General features: G+C 39.0%; 1 protein-coding gene across 1 annotated transcript in view; it reads right to left on the bottom strand.

Moving 5' to 3' along the window:
- The window catches only part of dhfr (dihydrofolate reductase), a 112,170-nt gene that overhangs the window by 77,385 nt on the left and 20,387 nt on the right, over positions 1 to 14,398 (bottom strand). The window lies entirely within an intron of this gene.

The raw sequence follows: 14,398 nt of genomic DNA, 5'->3' as shown, positions 1-14,398 counted from the left end.
ACCTTTTTTCGTCAAAAGTGTTATCATGTTCAACTTTATCGTCTGCTACAGCTTCAGTTTCAGAATGTTCCCTGTCCATTTTCACCGCTCAATACCTCCACTAACACATGTACTCTGTTGGATGCGTATTTTGCGGTGCACCAGTGAAAAAGGTCCCCCTTAAACAGTTTCCCACTGTGCCACATTCCGAATGTTGTTTAGGCTATTTAAACCGGTGTTCCGGTATAAGAAAAATCCATATCATAACAAAAATAAAAAACGTTTTTTGGTATGAACCGGTATACCGCCCAGCACTACAAGACAGGTAACAAAAGTTGACTGCCACAAGTGAAAAGATGTACTAACTAATAATGTACAATCATAGATTATAAAATCGATAACGCAATTAAACTTCAATAACAAATTGAACTATTAATACAAAAGATCACAAAGCATAGTTTTTCTTTTTTTTTCTCTCAATTAAATAGATATTCACAGAATACAGTAGATAGATCTTCAATTGCTTCTTAAATTGAAGACCTCTCCAGGGGCCTCATGTATAACGCCGTGCGTAGAACTCACACTATAACATGGCGTAAGCACAAAAGCGGGAATGTGCGTACGCACAGAAAAATCCAGATGCAGGAATCTGTGTGCACGCAAACTTTCACGTTCTTCCACTACATAAATCCCGATCAGCGTGAAAAGTAACACACGTGCACGTGCCTTCTGTCCCGCCCCAACTCCTCCTAGAATTATGCCTCTTTGAATATGCAAATCTATATAAATAGCCTTCTGTGAAAAGACAATGGGGAAAGCATGGGGGAAAATGTAAGAATTTCAGCGAATACCAAGTGGAGGCAAAGGAAAAATGTACTATTTGTTGGTTTAAACAGTGGTATAATCAACAGAGGGCGGCACGGTGGCACAGTGGGTAGCGCTGCTGCCTCGCAGTTGGGAGATCTGGGGACCTGGGTTCGCTTCCCGGGTCCTCCCTGCGTGGAGTTTGCATGTTCTCCCCGTGTCTGTGTGGGTTTCCTCCCACAGTCCAAAGACATGCAGGTTAGGTGGATTGGCGATTCTAAATTGGCCCTAGTGTGTGCTTGGTGTGTGGGTGTGTTTGTGTGTGTCCTGCGGTGGGTTGGCACCCTGCCCGGGATTGTTTCCTGCCTTGTGCCCTGTGTTGGCTGGGATTGGCTCCAGCAGACCCCCGTGACCCTGTGTTCGGATTCAGCGGGTTGGTTAATGGATGGATGGATGGATAATCAACAGAAGAAAATTGATCGAGTGACATCATGTCGGAGAAACTCGAAAGCTCAAGTTCACTAAGTAGCACAGTGCCCGAAATAAAAAAAGAAGTTGTCACATATCAAAGTCGGCGTGAAAAGGCGACTCGTAGCCCACCGTCTGAGTGTCATATGAAAGCTTATTAGGGTACAGAGAAAAAAAATAGGCACACAGTGGGGAAAAAAGCACGAAATGTCAACTTTAATCTCAAAATTTCCACTTTAATCACGTAGTTTATTTTGTCATTAAAGTAGAACATCATAAACTTTATCTTAAAATCGTTTATTTTACTAGTTTCTCAAGTAGCACGTTAAATGCTTTGTTCTGTATTTGATCTTCTATGTGCTCTGTGTGTGTGAATCACTACATGCTACCGTTCTTTCTCTTTGTCCGACAGGACACAGAATCCATTGCATTCGTGATATTACAGCTCTCTGAATAATTAAAATACTGAGATGTATACGTGATATCTTTTTCATGATGATAGGAATGAAAGCATGTTATTAAACATGGGAACACGGTGGCGCAGTGATTGTTCATATCTCACGCAAGAGGCTTGCTGCGCCATGTGCGACCTTCGATGAAATAATTTATTACAGAAGTATTGTCTCTTTCAAACGTACTAACCTCCAATTCCTGTCCTTACTTTTCTTTCTCCAAATACCCAATCACCACACAATCAGCTCTGTAATAGACGTTAAGCCATCTGTAAGCTTAGAATGCCGATTCTTCAAAACTTTTAAGGAACATTAAAATATGTTCGTAGTACATGTTTAATTATTCTATCCGACTATCCTTCAAGTGTCACGTCAGCACCAGCAATAATAGAGCGTAAGGCAGGAGCTATCCATGAACTAGCTAGCGCTGCGGCACCGTGTCCTCACATGTTTAATTATTAACAATACAGATTATTTAAATAAAGTTTTATCTGTATACTATAAGCAACGTACTTTGCTGCATTTCATCTTAAAAATCATATCGTCATCATACGCGCTTTATAACGTGGCGCAGGTTGTGCAATATTATAACTGTAGTGTAAGTTTACAGTGGGGTACCGGTAATCTATAATAATAAAAGGCAAAGCCCTCACTGACTGACTGACTGACTCACTCATCACTAATTCTCCAACTTCCCGTGTAGGTGGAAGGCTGAAATTTGGCAGGCTCATTCCTTACAGCTTACTTACAAAAGTTAGGCAGGTTTCATTTCGAAATTCAAAGCGTAATGGTCATAACTGGAACATATTTTTTGTCCATACACTGTAATTGAGGAGGCGGAGTCACGTATCGCGTCATCACGCCTCCTACGTAATCACGTGAACTAAAAACAAGGAAGACATTTACAGCACGAGTCGCACGCGGGAACGAAGGTAAATGACGTTAATTTTTGACTGTCTTTTAATACTGTGTAAGCATACATATTAACACATGTGCAATTAAACGTGTGCATTTACGGGGTGATTTCTCAGGCTTAAAAGCTCACCTTTTATCAAACGCGGGAACAAAGGTAACTGACGTTGTTCACTGTCTTTTAATACTGTGTAACCATACATATTAACACATGTCCATTTAAACGTGTGCATTTACGGGGTGATTTCTCAGGCTTAAAAGCTCGCCTTTTACTAAAAAGGTAAATGCAAAACTATTTTCAATCAGTTTATTGACACGCTCCCGTTAAGGATTGCAATAACATATTCGCGAGATAAAAGAACGAAGTGGGGGGAAATGGAGGAACAGCCGCAAACAGCGAAGAGCAAAAAATTAATTAAACAATTGAGAACGGAGCGAGTTAAGCATACAAGCATGTTCATAAGGGAAACAAAGCACGGTGTAAAACGTAACTTTAAATTAAGTTTATACAAACGCTCCCGCTGCGGATTGCAATAACATATTCGCGAGATAAAAGTTTAATGAGAAGACACGAGGTATAAACGAACCACACGCCGTGGCGCAACGTTAGGGGCAACAGTTTCAACCATTCTATGATCTGCTTCTCGCAACTGAAAGACGGCACATGGCGGATGTTAGCCGACTTGCTGACCGCAACGTTAGGGGCTTCAACTATGGCGCTGACGCCACATCTCAGTGCCAACACTTTGCAGACTCTACTTAAAAGACACGCCCTCCTCACTGGACACTTAAAAACACCAATCAAACTAACGATGACATCAAGTATTACCCATTCAAAAGTAGGAAAGGAGGCATCTTCATAAAATGCGTGTGGGATGATTTGCATGAGACGCTGCTTTTAAAAAAAAATGATAAAAAAAATACGGGATAAATCCCGTCCAGTATTGATTCAAAACGGGACGCGCAATTTCATTCTCAAACGCGGCACCATTCCGTATTTTAAAGGACGGGTGGCAACCCTACAGTGCCAGGTAACCACTCATACAATCAGATTGTGATTCAGACTAGGAATGCAATGAATGTAATTACCCCGATCTACATACAAGGCGAAAGTCTTGCAACATTCAAAGATGATGGTTTGGGATAAGTACACCATACAACATAAAAGAGCTTATGAAGCCTTGAACCGAAAAAACCAAGATCTCAGAGATCGTTAAAAAAAAAAAAAAGGAGGTAATGTCGTTTTACTCGCTGTACATTTTAGTCAAACATTACCAGTTATTCCACGAGGGAGACCAGCAGATGAACTCAACGCGTGTTTAAAATCCATGCTTCTCCCACGCTCGGTTATATGTCGCGTGTTCTCCGGTAGGTACACCAAAAAATGTATACATTTAAGCATGTAATTGGCAAACAAAAAATGAGGTATACCCGAAGGCACTGCAGTAGTACTTAATGTAACTTTACTTCTTAAATGTTAATGTTTTACTGTTTAATAATTTATACGCTTCTTATATGTTGTTCAAATTCTTTTATCAAAATACCACTGACAGCGCAATGCACGATAACATGGAGTGAATACACCATACGCATCCGCCCACGGCTGCCCTGCTGTGCGCAGATAGGAGTTGATTCTACAATAAAATAAAATAAAGACAAAAAGAGTAAAACAATCATCACCCATAAAGCGGATAGTAGACGTGACGTACTATATGTGTACCACATTTCAAGTGTATAGGTGAAACGGTTTGCGAGCTACAGGTCATTTAAAATCCTGGACAGACACACAAATTGCCACGGTAGCAAATTACAGAAGAAGATTTTACTGTTTAATAATTTATATTTATATGAAATGTGCTTCTTATATATTACTTCATATTCTCATATGATAATGATGTTAATGTTTATATTGATTTCTGTGTTATTAAAACTGCATGTATGTGTGTATATGTATATATATATATATATATATATATATATATATATATATATATATATATATATATACTAGCAAAATACCCGCGCTTCGCAGCAGAGAAGTACTGTGTTAAAGAGGTTATGAAAAAAAAAGGAAACATTTTAAAAATAACGTAACATGATTGTCAATGTAATTGTGTTGTCATTGTTATAACTGTTGCTGTCTTTTATATATATATATATATATATATATATATATATATATATTATATATATAATATACACACACACATAAACATTTATATACATATGTGTATATATATATATATATAATATGTGTATATATATATATATATATATATATATATCTATATAATATATATATATATATAATATGTGTATATGTATGTATATATATATATATATATATGACAGCAACACTCATAACAATGACAACACAATTACATTGACAATCATGTTACGTTATTTTTAAAATGTTTCCTTTACTTTTTCATAACCTCTTTAACACACTACTTCTCCGCTGCGAAGCGCGGGTATTTTGCTAGTTGTACTTATTAGTACAAACAGTTCTACAAGGAGCACTTGATGGACTGATTGAGTGCGTTTATAGTTCTCGGGATGAAACTGTTTCTGAAACGCGAGGTCCGTACAGGAAAGGCTTTGACACGTTTTGCCGTGGTTGAGGTAGTGTGTGCTTTAAACTGTATACCGATAATTTTCTTTCCGATCAGCTGCTGCTGTGATTCCCCACTCAGATACAGTTATATAAATACTTCGAGTGGCGCAGTGAGAGTAATATGGAAAAAGATGATCCGCTGTGGCAACCCTTAACAGGAGCAGCTGAAAGAAGAAGAAGATGCAGTGAGCGTAATAACGCTAAAGCAGTTATGGTATTTGGAATACTATGGCTATTCCCTGGACCATTATATTGCTACAGGTTAATTACAATCAGATGCATTACACTAATAAACAATATGCAGTTAATTTCAGTGTATTTATAAAGCCGCGTCAGGAATGTGGGTCTAATAAAGAAAGGGTGACCACACAGGAACAGTAGCACTGCTTTGACGCTGGGTGCCGCCAGTCTGCAAAACCGAGCGGAGAAATTGCGTACGCCAGGGTATGAGGTACTGTGGAAATGTGCGTGGCTTTACGCCAAGTTTAGGTTTTATACATCGCGGTTTGAGCATGGAAACGTTCGTACGCAACATTTCTGTGCGTATGCACCGTTTATACATGAGGCCCCAGGTCTGGGTTTAAAACATAAGTAAAGTCTCCAGTGATTATAATTTTATGAGTGTTCACATTATGAATTAATGCAAATTCGTTTTGGATGAAGACGCTATGGGGCGGCACGGTGGCGCAGTGGTAGTGCTGTTGCCTCGCACTAAGGTGACCTGGGTTCGCTTCCAGGGTCCTCCCTGCGTGGAGTTTGCATGTTCTCCCTGTGTCTGCGTGGGTTTCCTTTGGGTGCTCCGGTTTCCTCCCACAGTCCAAAGACATGCAGATTAGGTACATTGGTGATCCTAAATTTTCCCTAGTGTGTGTGTGTGTGTCCTGCGGTGGGCTGGCGCGCCCTGCCCGGGATTTGTTCCTGCCATGCGCCCTGTGTTGGCTCCAGCAGACCCCCGTGATCTTGTGTTAGATAATGACTGACTGTGGTCTCCATGATCCACATTGGGTGCGTAGATATTTATCAAAATCACTTTTTACCCCACAATTTTAAATGTCAACTCAATCTATTCCTTTACCTGTCTGTTGTAACTCTGTCTGTGGCAGGCCGTATTGTGAACTTGAGACCGCCTTAGCCTTTGATGAAATTTTAGCTACCTTCTTCCTTCACTTTTTGAACCCACGGTCTCCTGCTCATGCATTTAACATACTTGTAATTAACTTTCTTAGCGTTAGACCTAAGCATTACTCGAGCTGTGAAAACCATGCTACAAGCGCTAGTCCCGAGTGTCACTTGGGCAACTGTACCGATGCGTCTTGCATAAGCTTTAAAATTGAGAAACTCTCAGGCTGTAAAAGCGCTGTCAACGTAAGTCCCGAGCATTACTTGGGCAATATAATAGGTGGGTCTTGTGTAAGTGTTACATCAGAGCATCAGGTGCGTCTTCTCCTCTCACCTGTAAGTGTGATCAGTAACCCCCTCCATAACAATGGTATCTTGCAAGAAATGTTTTTCAGCAGCCCAGGTGTTGCACGCTCTTGTAAGTGATACAAACAGTGATGGTGAGGATGTTGAAGAGTTTCTCATCAGCAGTGATGAGGAAGTGAATCTGTCCTCAGAGGGAGAAACTGAAATGGACAGTGAGCCCAAAAGTGATTCTGTTGAATCCAAAAGTGACCCTCGTGTCTGACTGTCAGTTGACCCTGCCTCAAATAAACCAGCACCACCTCGTCCTGATTTTGTGGGGCAGCCAGGAATAAAAGTGGACATTGACAGCCAAGATCCACTCAATTATGTGAAGTTATTCCTGGATGTTAAGGCGACTGACAGAACTGTTGTCGTGACGAATACACCTCAGTAGTTTTCCATTCAAAAAGATGGGAACCAGTAACTGTTGATATCTGGGCCTTTTTAGACGTATTGATATTGCAAGGACTTGTAGTGAAACCTGGGCAGTGATGGTACTGGTCCAAGAAAAAAATGTTGGCAACACCATTCCTTGGAGAAATTATGTGCAAGTGTAGGTTTTCACTAATTATGAAATATCTGCACTTTACCCACAATAAAGACTTTGATGAGAATACCCATCCTGCACCCAAACTGAAGAAAATGTGGGAAACATACCAGGCTACTTCGGAGTGTTTACATTCCGGACCGTGACGTCAGCATCATTTAAACTCTCATGGCTTATAAGGGTAGACTGTCATGAATACAGTACATTGTGTCAAAAAGATCAAGCTTTGGCATAAAGTTGTACCAGCTTTGTGAATTTAAAGTGGGAAACAACTGGAATTTGGTTCTGTACACAGGCAAAGGGACAATGTCTGATCTGAAATACAATTAGTACACTTTGATGTTGCTACCTCATTCTGTGCGGTCTTTGACAGATGCTCTGCTGGATCAAGGTTTCTGTGTAACCATGAACAATTGTTATACTTCCCCATAGTTATTTGACATCTTGTTGCAAAGAAAGACTGATGCATATAGAACAGTGCCTCCCAATCATCGTGGAATGCCTGAAGACTTTGGCAGAGCTAAATTACAGAGAGGTGCGCTACTTGCTTGGCAAAAGGGTAAAGTGCTTGTGCTGAAATGGAAGGACAAGAAGGATGTTTGTCTTCTTTGCATTGTACATAATGCAGCTAAAGTCACTGTACAGGCAAAAGGCAACAAGCAGGTTACAAATCCTTGTGCTGTGGTCGACTACAATAGTGTGCAGATGAAAAATTGACTTTCTATTCAATTATGTGGAGGTAACAAAAGAAATACAGTGCATTTAGAATGCATTTGTTTTAGGGCTGCACGATTAATCTTTTTTTTCTCATGATAACGATATTTATGACCCACGATCAGTTAATAAATATCGTCGCGATTTTACAGTATAAAGACCAAACTGTTTTTTATGGGCTGAGTTTACGGATTGGACTGCGTCACTATGACGTTACTGCGTCTAGATTGCAAGCGCTTTCTGAAGCAGTAGAAGTCAATAGCAGCAATAACAGTCAGTCAGAATAAACATATGATGGCGGAGCAACGTGCAGAAGTGCGATCGTTAGTTCCTAAAAAGGGGTCATACTCAGTTGTCTGGAACTATTTCGATTTCGAGGAATGTGATGTTGATCAGGTACGAGTCTTGTGCAAACTTTGCTCCTGTTCCGTCCAAACGTCCCAAGGTAACACAACAAACCTCATCAACCACCTTAAAAGCCACCACAAAGTACACTATCAAGAATTTCAACGACTGAAGGCACAAACAGCAACAACAAAAAATTACCAGCCATCCACAACACAGACAACAATATCAGGGACATTGTTCAACGCAATACCATATCTGCCTAGCCAGTACCGCCGCTCCCTATACGCAGAGTACGCAGTCTGCGTAGGGCACCAACTCCCAGGGGGGCACCATCCCAGCTGCTCAAAAAAATCGTTTTTATATATTATAATAATAAATTAATATTAATAATATACATATACAAATAAACAAAAATATAAACGTATATATTGCATTTTACGGTGAACGCAGAGTAGGCTAAGCACACGTGATGACGCGCGCGCCCTCACCTCTGTACCCAAATCTCTGGATTGCTCTGCGCATAGCAGTGACGCTCCCTGTAACTGTTGCCTCTGCTGAGCGAAGTTTTTCTAAAATGAAGCTCATCAAAACGTACTTGCGCTCATCTATGGCACAAGAGCGCATGAGTGGTCTGGCAATTGTCAGCATCAACTCTGAATTACCAAAGGCTTTATCATATGAAGAGCTCATTTACGACTTTGCCTCAAGAAAAAGCAGAAGTGTGCCTTTGTAAATTTTGAACTTTGGAAAGCTCCAGCAGATGACAGTGTTGATTTTATTTCAGTTTATTATTGTTTATTTTATTTATTATAAATGTTTTATTTAAAGTGTAATTTTAGTTTGTATTTTTTGCTGTAGAGCTACAATTGTAATTTATAAATGATACCATTTATTTATGTATTTACTTTTATTTGAATAAAGTTCTATTTTGGCCCCTATAGTAGGTGTTTTTTTATTATTTTATTTTTACTTCCGTAATATTTGGGGGAGGGGGCACAAAAGTAAATTTCTGCTTAGGGCACCCATTTGGCCAGCAGCGGCCCTGTGCCTAGCTCGCAAAGACACCGGGAAATAACAGAGGCGATCACGTACCATATAGCCAAGGATATGTTTCCAATAACCACCGTGAGCAGTGAGGGGTTTAACAAAATGATCGCAACACTTGATAAAAGATATAGCATTCCCTCTCGCAACCATTTTTCCAATGTTGCGCTGCCCTCGCTGTATGCGAAATGCCGAAAAGAAATAGAAAGAGAAATTCTCAGGCTCAGCCTTGAATATTTTGCTGCCACGACCGACTTACAGTATGGTCATGCAGAACTGCGGAACCGTATTTGAGCTTGACAGTTAATTTTATTGACGGCGAGTTTGAGATGAAAAGCAAGTTTTTGCAACATTCGTTTTTCCCACAAGACCATACAGCGGAGTTTATTGCAGTGGGCCTCAAAGAAGCGATGTCCGCTTGGGGCATCACAACGGACAACGCAGCTAATATGATTAGGGCAGCATCTGTGAATAACTGGCCGAGGCTACACTGCTTTGGTCACAGACTTCATTTACCAAAGGAATAATCGTCATTATTAATCGTGATAAAAATTTTGAGCAAAATAATCGTGATAATCATTTTTTCTGTTATCGTGCAGCCCTAATTTGTTTTATAGAAACAAGAAGCTGGTGAAACTGTATCTCATGCAAACTTTACATGCCAGTTTATAGAACAAATCATTGCCACACATCCACACTACTACTAAAGAGACGCAGTCAATCCAGCACATCGCGGACCAATCCAGAGCGTCTTATTGGAAGACATTTTATTGATTACATGCCACCAACAGAAAAAAAAGCAGAATCCAACTTGTACCTGTGCAGTGTGCTGTTAAAAAATTGATAAATCTGGTAAGAAAAATCAAAAAAAGAAACACGCTGTTATTATCCCGACTGTGATGTTGGATTGTGTCTTTCACCATGCTTCAAAATTTACCACACAAAGGACTCATTTTGATATTATATACTGTTTTGGCATCATTAATAGTATTATTACTACTGTTATTATTTTTGTCATTATTGTTCATTACATATTATTTGATTCATCACTACTATTATTAGTTGTACCATTATTATACTTTTCAGATCTAATAAATATGTCATTTTCCACGCCAAAAAAAAAAAGCAACGCTTTTAACATGTTTTTTTGGAATAAAATGTAACGCTACGGAGGTTAAGTCCATTTGGGTTTACTAAATACAGGATATCTCATACTGGTAAAAAAAACAAAACAAAAAAAAAAAAAACATGACAACACCAACAATCGGTGTACACATATTTTCAAGCTCAAATACAAAGAAAGTTTTATAAATGAAGCATCTGGTGTGGGTAGATAGCCACTTCTTTTCCACAGTGTTGGCATCTGAGGAGTGACACTCCAATAGTGAGCAGCATGGTAATCAACTGTGCATTATTCTTTAAGTAATAACCAAGGTGTACCAGCCTTCACTGTCAATAGGACATGCATCAGGTCTGCTCAAGCCAAGGCTAGCTAGTCCTTAAGTGGAACACTGAGGAGTGATAAGCTGTGCAGGCAACACTTCTATTTAGTACTTTAATGTGAGTTGACTGGATTATATGTGCAGGTGTGCCTGTGCGTTAAGCTTAGGGTGTGCAAGTGTAGGCCAATCTATAAGGAACTTGGCGAGTCCCACTCTCCCTATGATAATACCAAAGTCATCAAAAGCTCCGTATCAGCATTTATCAAAGAAACTGTACAACAGAACAATCTGATAGTTCTTTGCCTTGTACCTTATTATACAAATATACCAGAGGGCACAATATGCACAAAAGGTATTGCTAACTGCTTCCATAAAGTACAAATGAACTTAAAAGACAGGCCAGTAGGCCACAGTATTTTTACCAGATCTGACATGATCCACAACCTTGTCAGAAAAAATGGAGTAACAAGGCAGCATCTTTTGCACAGAGCCTGGGGAGGTACAGGTTGTATAAGAAAGAGTCAATTTCAGTAAAGTTTCAACTTGTTATAATATAGCGCAGAAAAGTCATAAAATTATTACCTAAAATGGTTCTTAATGAGGTATCCTTATTTATTTTTAATGGCTCTAAATTGCTGCAGTTTTTAATTCCAATAAAATGCATTCTGTTTATCTTCCAAAACAAACAGTTTGTGTGCAGTTTATTGCAAAATTATCTTTATGTGAAACCAAACAGCTGAATTCAGACCTTGTGCACATGCCGAGTACAGGATGCTCCTGATCTTGCACACAATGGCATACCTCCTCCTGAGATATGAGGCATGAGACATGACTTACAGATTCTTTGTCTACGTGTATATACTATGCTTCCAACACAATTAATTAAAAATAAAGACGTTATTTGCAGTTCAAATGTATGCAGGATGGGACCATCAACAAAACTGGAATTGAAAGTAACAAAGTCCTCAAAGTTGGAAGAAAACATATTGTAAAATACATTATTATGAAGCAAGAGTAAGTTAAACCTCCAACTAGCTGCATAGAAAGAAAAAACAAACTGAAAGTGTCAACGCTTATGATATGACAAAGGGGAGGACCAAGTCCCATTCCTTTTGTTAAATCCATGTGCCTGAGATTGAGCCTCAGGAAGGATGCTGGCTTGGACAGGCTCATGGAGTTGGGAAAACTGAGTATAGATGGTGTTGCGTCTGACCCAAAGTGAGTGGTGTGAGGCAGAGATTGCAGCACAAGTGTGCAGACTGGATCCAACAGAAGAAAAGATCCTCAGAAGGACCTGGGGAAGACTGAAGAGGTGGTAGCTGCGATGGAGAGCTGCCGCTGAGGAAATGGCCTTATGTGAGAGAGAGACACTGAATTTCATGTATTAGGCTACACATCAACTACTAAATGACAGTATTTAGATATCATACACTCAACCCTGAAAGCAGAAATGCAGGTGAATATTTACAGTATTAATTTAAAATTCTTGTACAAAGTACTTAATCCTATTGAACATAAGCAATCAATATGATTCATGATAGTGCAAGTTCAGGCACCTTTTAAAATTCATCATAAAATACATACATAAATAAATCAATCAATAGGTTGCTCAAGCCTTCATATGCCTAATGAAAGTGAAAATATCAAGGTTACATATACTCTATGTACACAAGAGGAAATTTATGCCTAAAAACACTGCACACTTGAAGCAAGCAACAACCAAGAAACAGGATAGGTGCTTAAGGGACTAAAAAAATCTAAACACACGTATGTAAATGAAAAACTGCATTCAGCATAACATGGAAAATTGGAAATGTCAGATTCTAATGACTAAGTTTGAGTTTGCCATTTGTTTTTGGATAGGAGGACAAAGCTCCACCTGCTCTTAATGCAGAGACAGGACTGCTGCATGCCATTTTAAAAGTACTCCACGAGTAGGTCTGGGCTTGTAAGTTGAATTATGCTATATGGGAATGAATATTATTGAGTGCATTGTTATGACTGTATATTTTTACTCTGAAAGAAACAATAAATCCCTTTAAGAAGCAAATGAAGACCTTAACCCTAGTGGTTTGGACACTCGCGTCTTTAGTAATTTAACACTTTCTTCAAATCGGTTTACATTTGCAGACATTACTAGAAGAAGCATATATTTGTTAAGTTTGCTTTTAACAACAACAACAAAAAAAAAAATAGCCAAAAAATTACAACACAATCAATTTGTGACTTAAATTTGACAAATAAAGCTTCTCTTTGCTGCTAAATTAGCCCTTTGTCTTTGTAAATACCTTGGAATGGAAACTCAGTTCTTAATTTAACAACTAAATCCAGCATGCTATACAGTTAGGTCCAAAAGTATTTGGACATAGATACAATTTTAATCATTTTGCCTCTGTGCACCACCACAATAAATTTGAAATGAAGCAATCAAGATGTGATTGAAGTATAGACTTTCAGTTTTAATTTAAAGCATTTAACAAAAACATTGAATGAGCCATTTACAAAAGACAGTCATTTTTACTTTCTCGTATACATAGTACTGTATAGAGAAATTATAGCAATTGTGAAAAAATTCGACCTCAAGATTTTGATGAATCTTGACGTTTTAGACTTTCCTAAGTCCGAAAATACCGTCTTTGAAATTATTTGGACAAACTAACACAATCATGAATACAACAATCGTTTTCAGTACTTGATTGAAATTCTTTTATAGTCAATGACTGCTTGAAGTCTGGAACCCATGGCCTTCTTTATGTGCTGGGTTTCCACCCTACTGATGCTTTGCCAGGCATTTACTGCAGCTGTCTTCAGGTGCTGATTGTTCATTGAACTTTCTGCCTCAGTTTTGTCATCAGCAAGTGAAATGCATGTCCAATTGGGAAGAGGCAGTTGGTTGACTTGGCCATTGAAGAATATTCCACTTCTTTGCCTTGAATAGTATTTAGTTTGCTGTCACAGTATGAACTGGCTAACTGTCCATCTGTACTGTGAGGTGTTGTCCTATCAGTTTTGCAGCGTTTATCTCAATCTGAACAGACAGTATAGCCCTGCACACTTCAGAAATCATCCCGCAACTTTTGTCAGTAGTCATCAATAAATACCAGTGTCAAACTTCCATTGGCAGTCACGCATGCCCATGCCACAACGCTGCCTCCACCATGTTTCACAGAAGAAGTGGTATGCTACATATCATGTGCAATTCATTCTCTTCTCTGTCCATCATTCTGGCACATACTGATCTTAATTTCAGCTGTCCAAAGAAAACTTTTCCAAATCTGGACTTTTTTTAAAAAAAAATATTTTCTGACAAATTCTAATCTGTCCGTCCTTTGCTTGAGCATTAGCAATGGTGGGCACCTTGTGGTAAACCCTCTGTATTTAATTTTGCGAAGTCTTCTCTTTATTGTAGGCTTTGGAAGGTAGTCCTATCCTTTCCAGAGAGTGTTCTTGGTTTGGCTAAATGTCATGAATTGTTTTTTCTTTACCAAGTAAAGAATTCTGTGATCATCTAGCACAGTTGTCTTCCATGGTTGCCCAGGCCTTCTGGTGTTGTTGAGCTCACCAATGCATTTATTCTCTTTAAGAATGTACGAGATGGTTGATTTGACCA

This window comes from Erpetoichthys calabaricus, chromosome 7, assembly GCF_900747795.2.
Source record: "Erpetoichthys calabaricus chromosome 7, fErpCal1.3, whole genome shotgun sequence".
Classification (NCBI taxonomy): domain Eukaryota; kingdom Metazoa; phylum Chordata; class Cladistia; order Polypteriformes; family Polypteridae; genus Erpetoichthys; species Erpetoichthys calabaricus.
The sequence above is the reverse complement of the archived record's forward strand: the minus strand, read 5'-3'. Positions and strand labels throughout refer to the sequence as shown.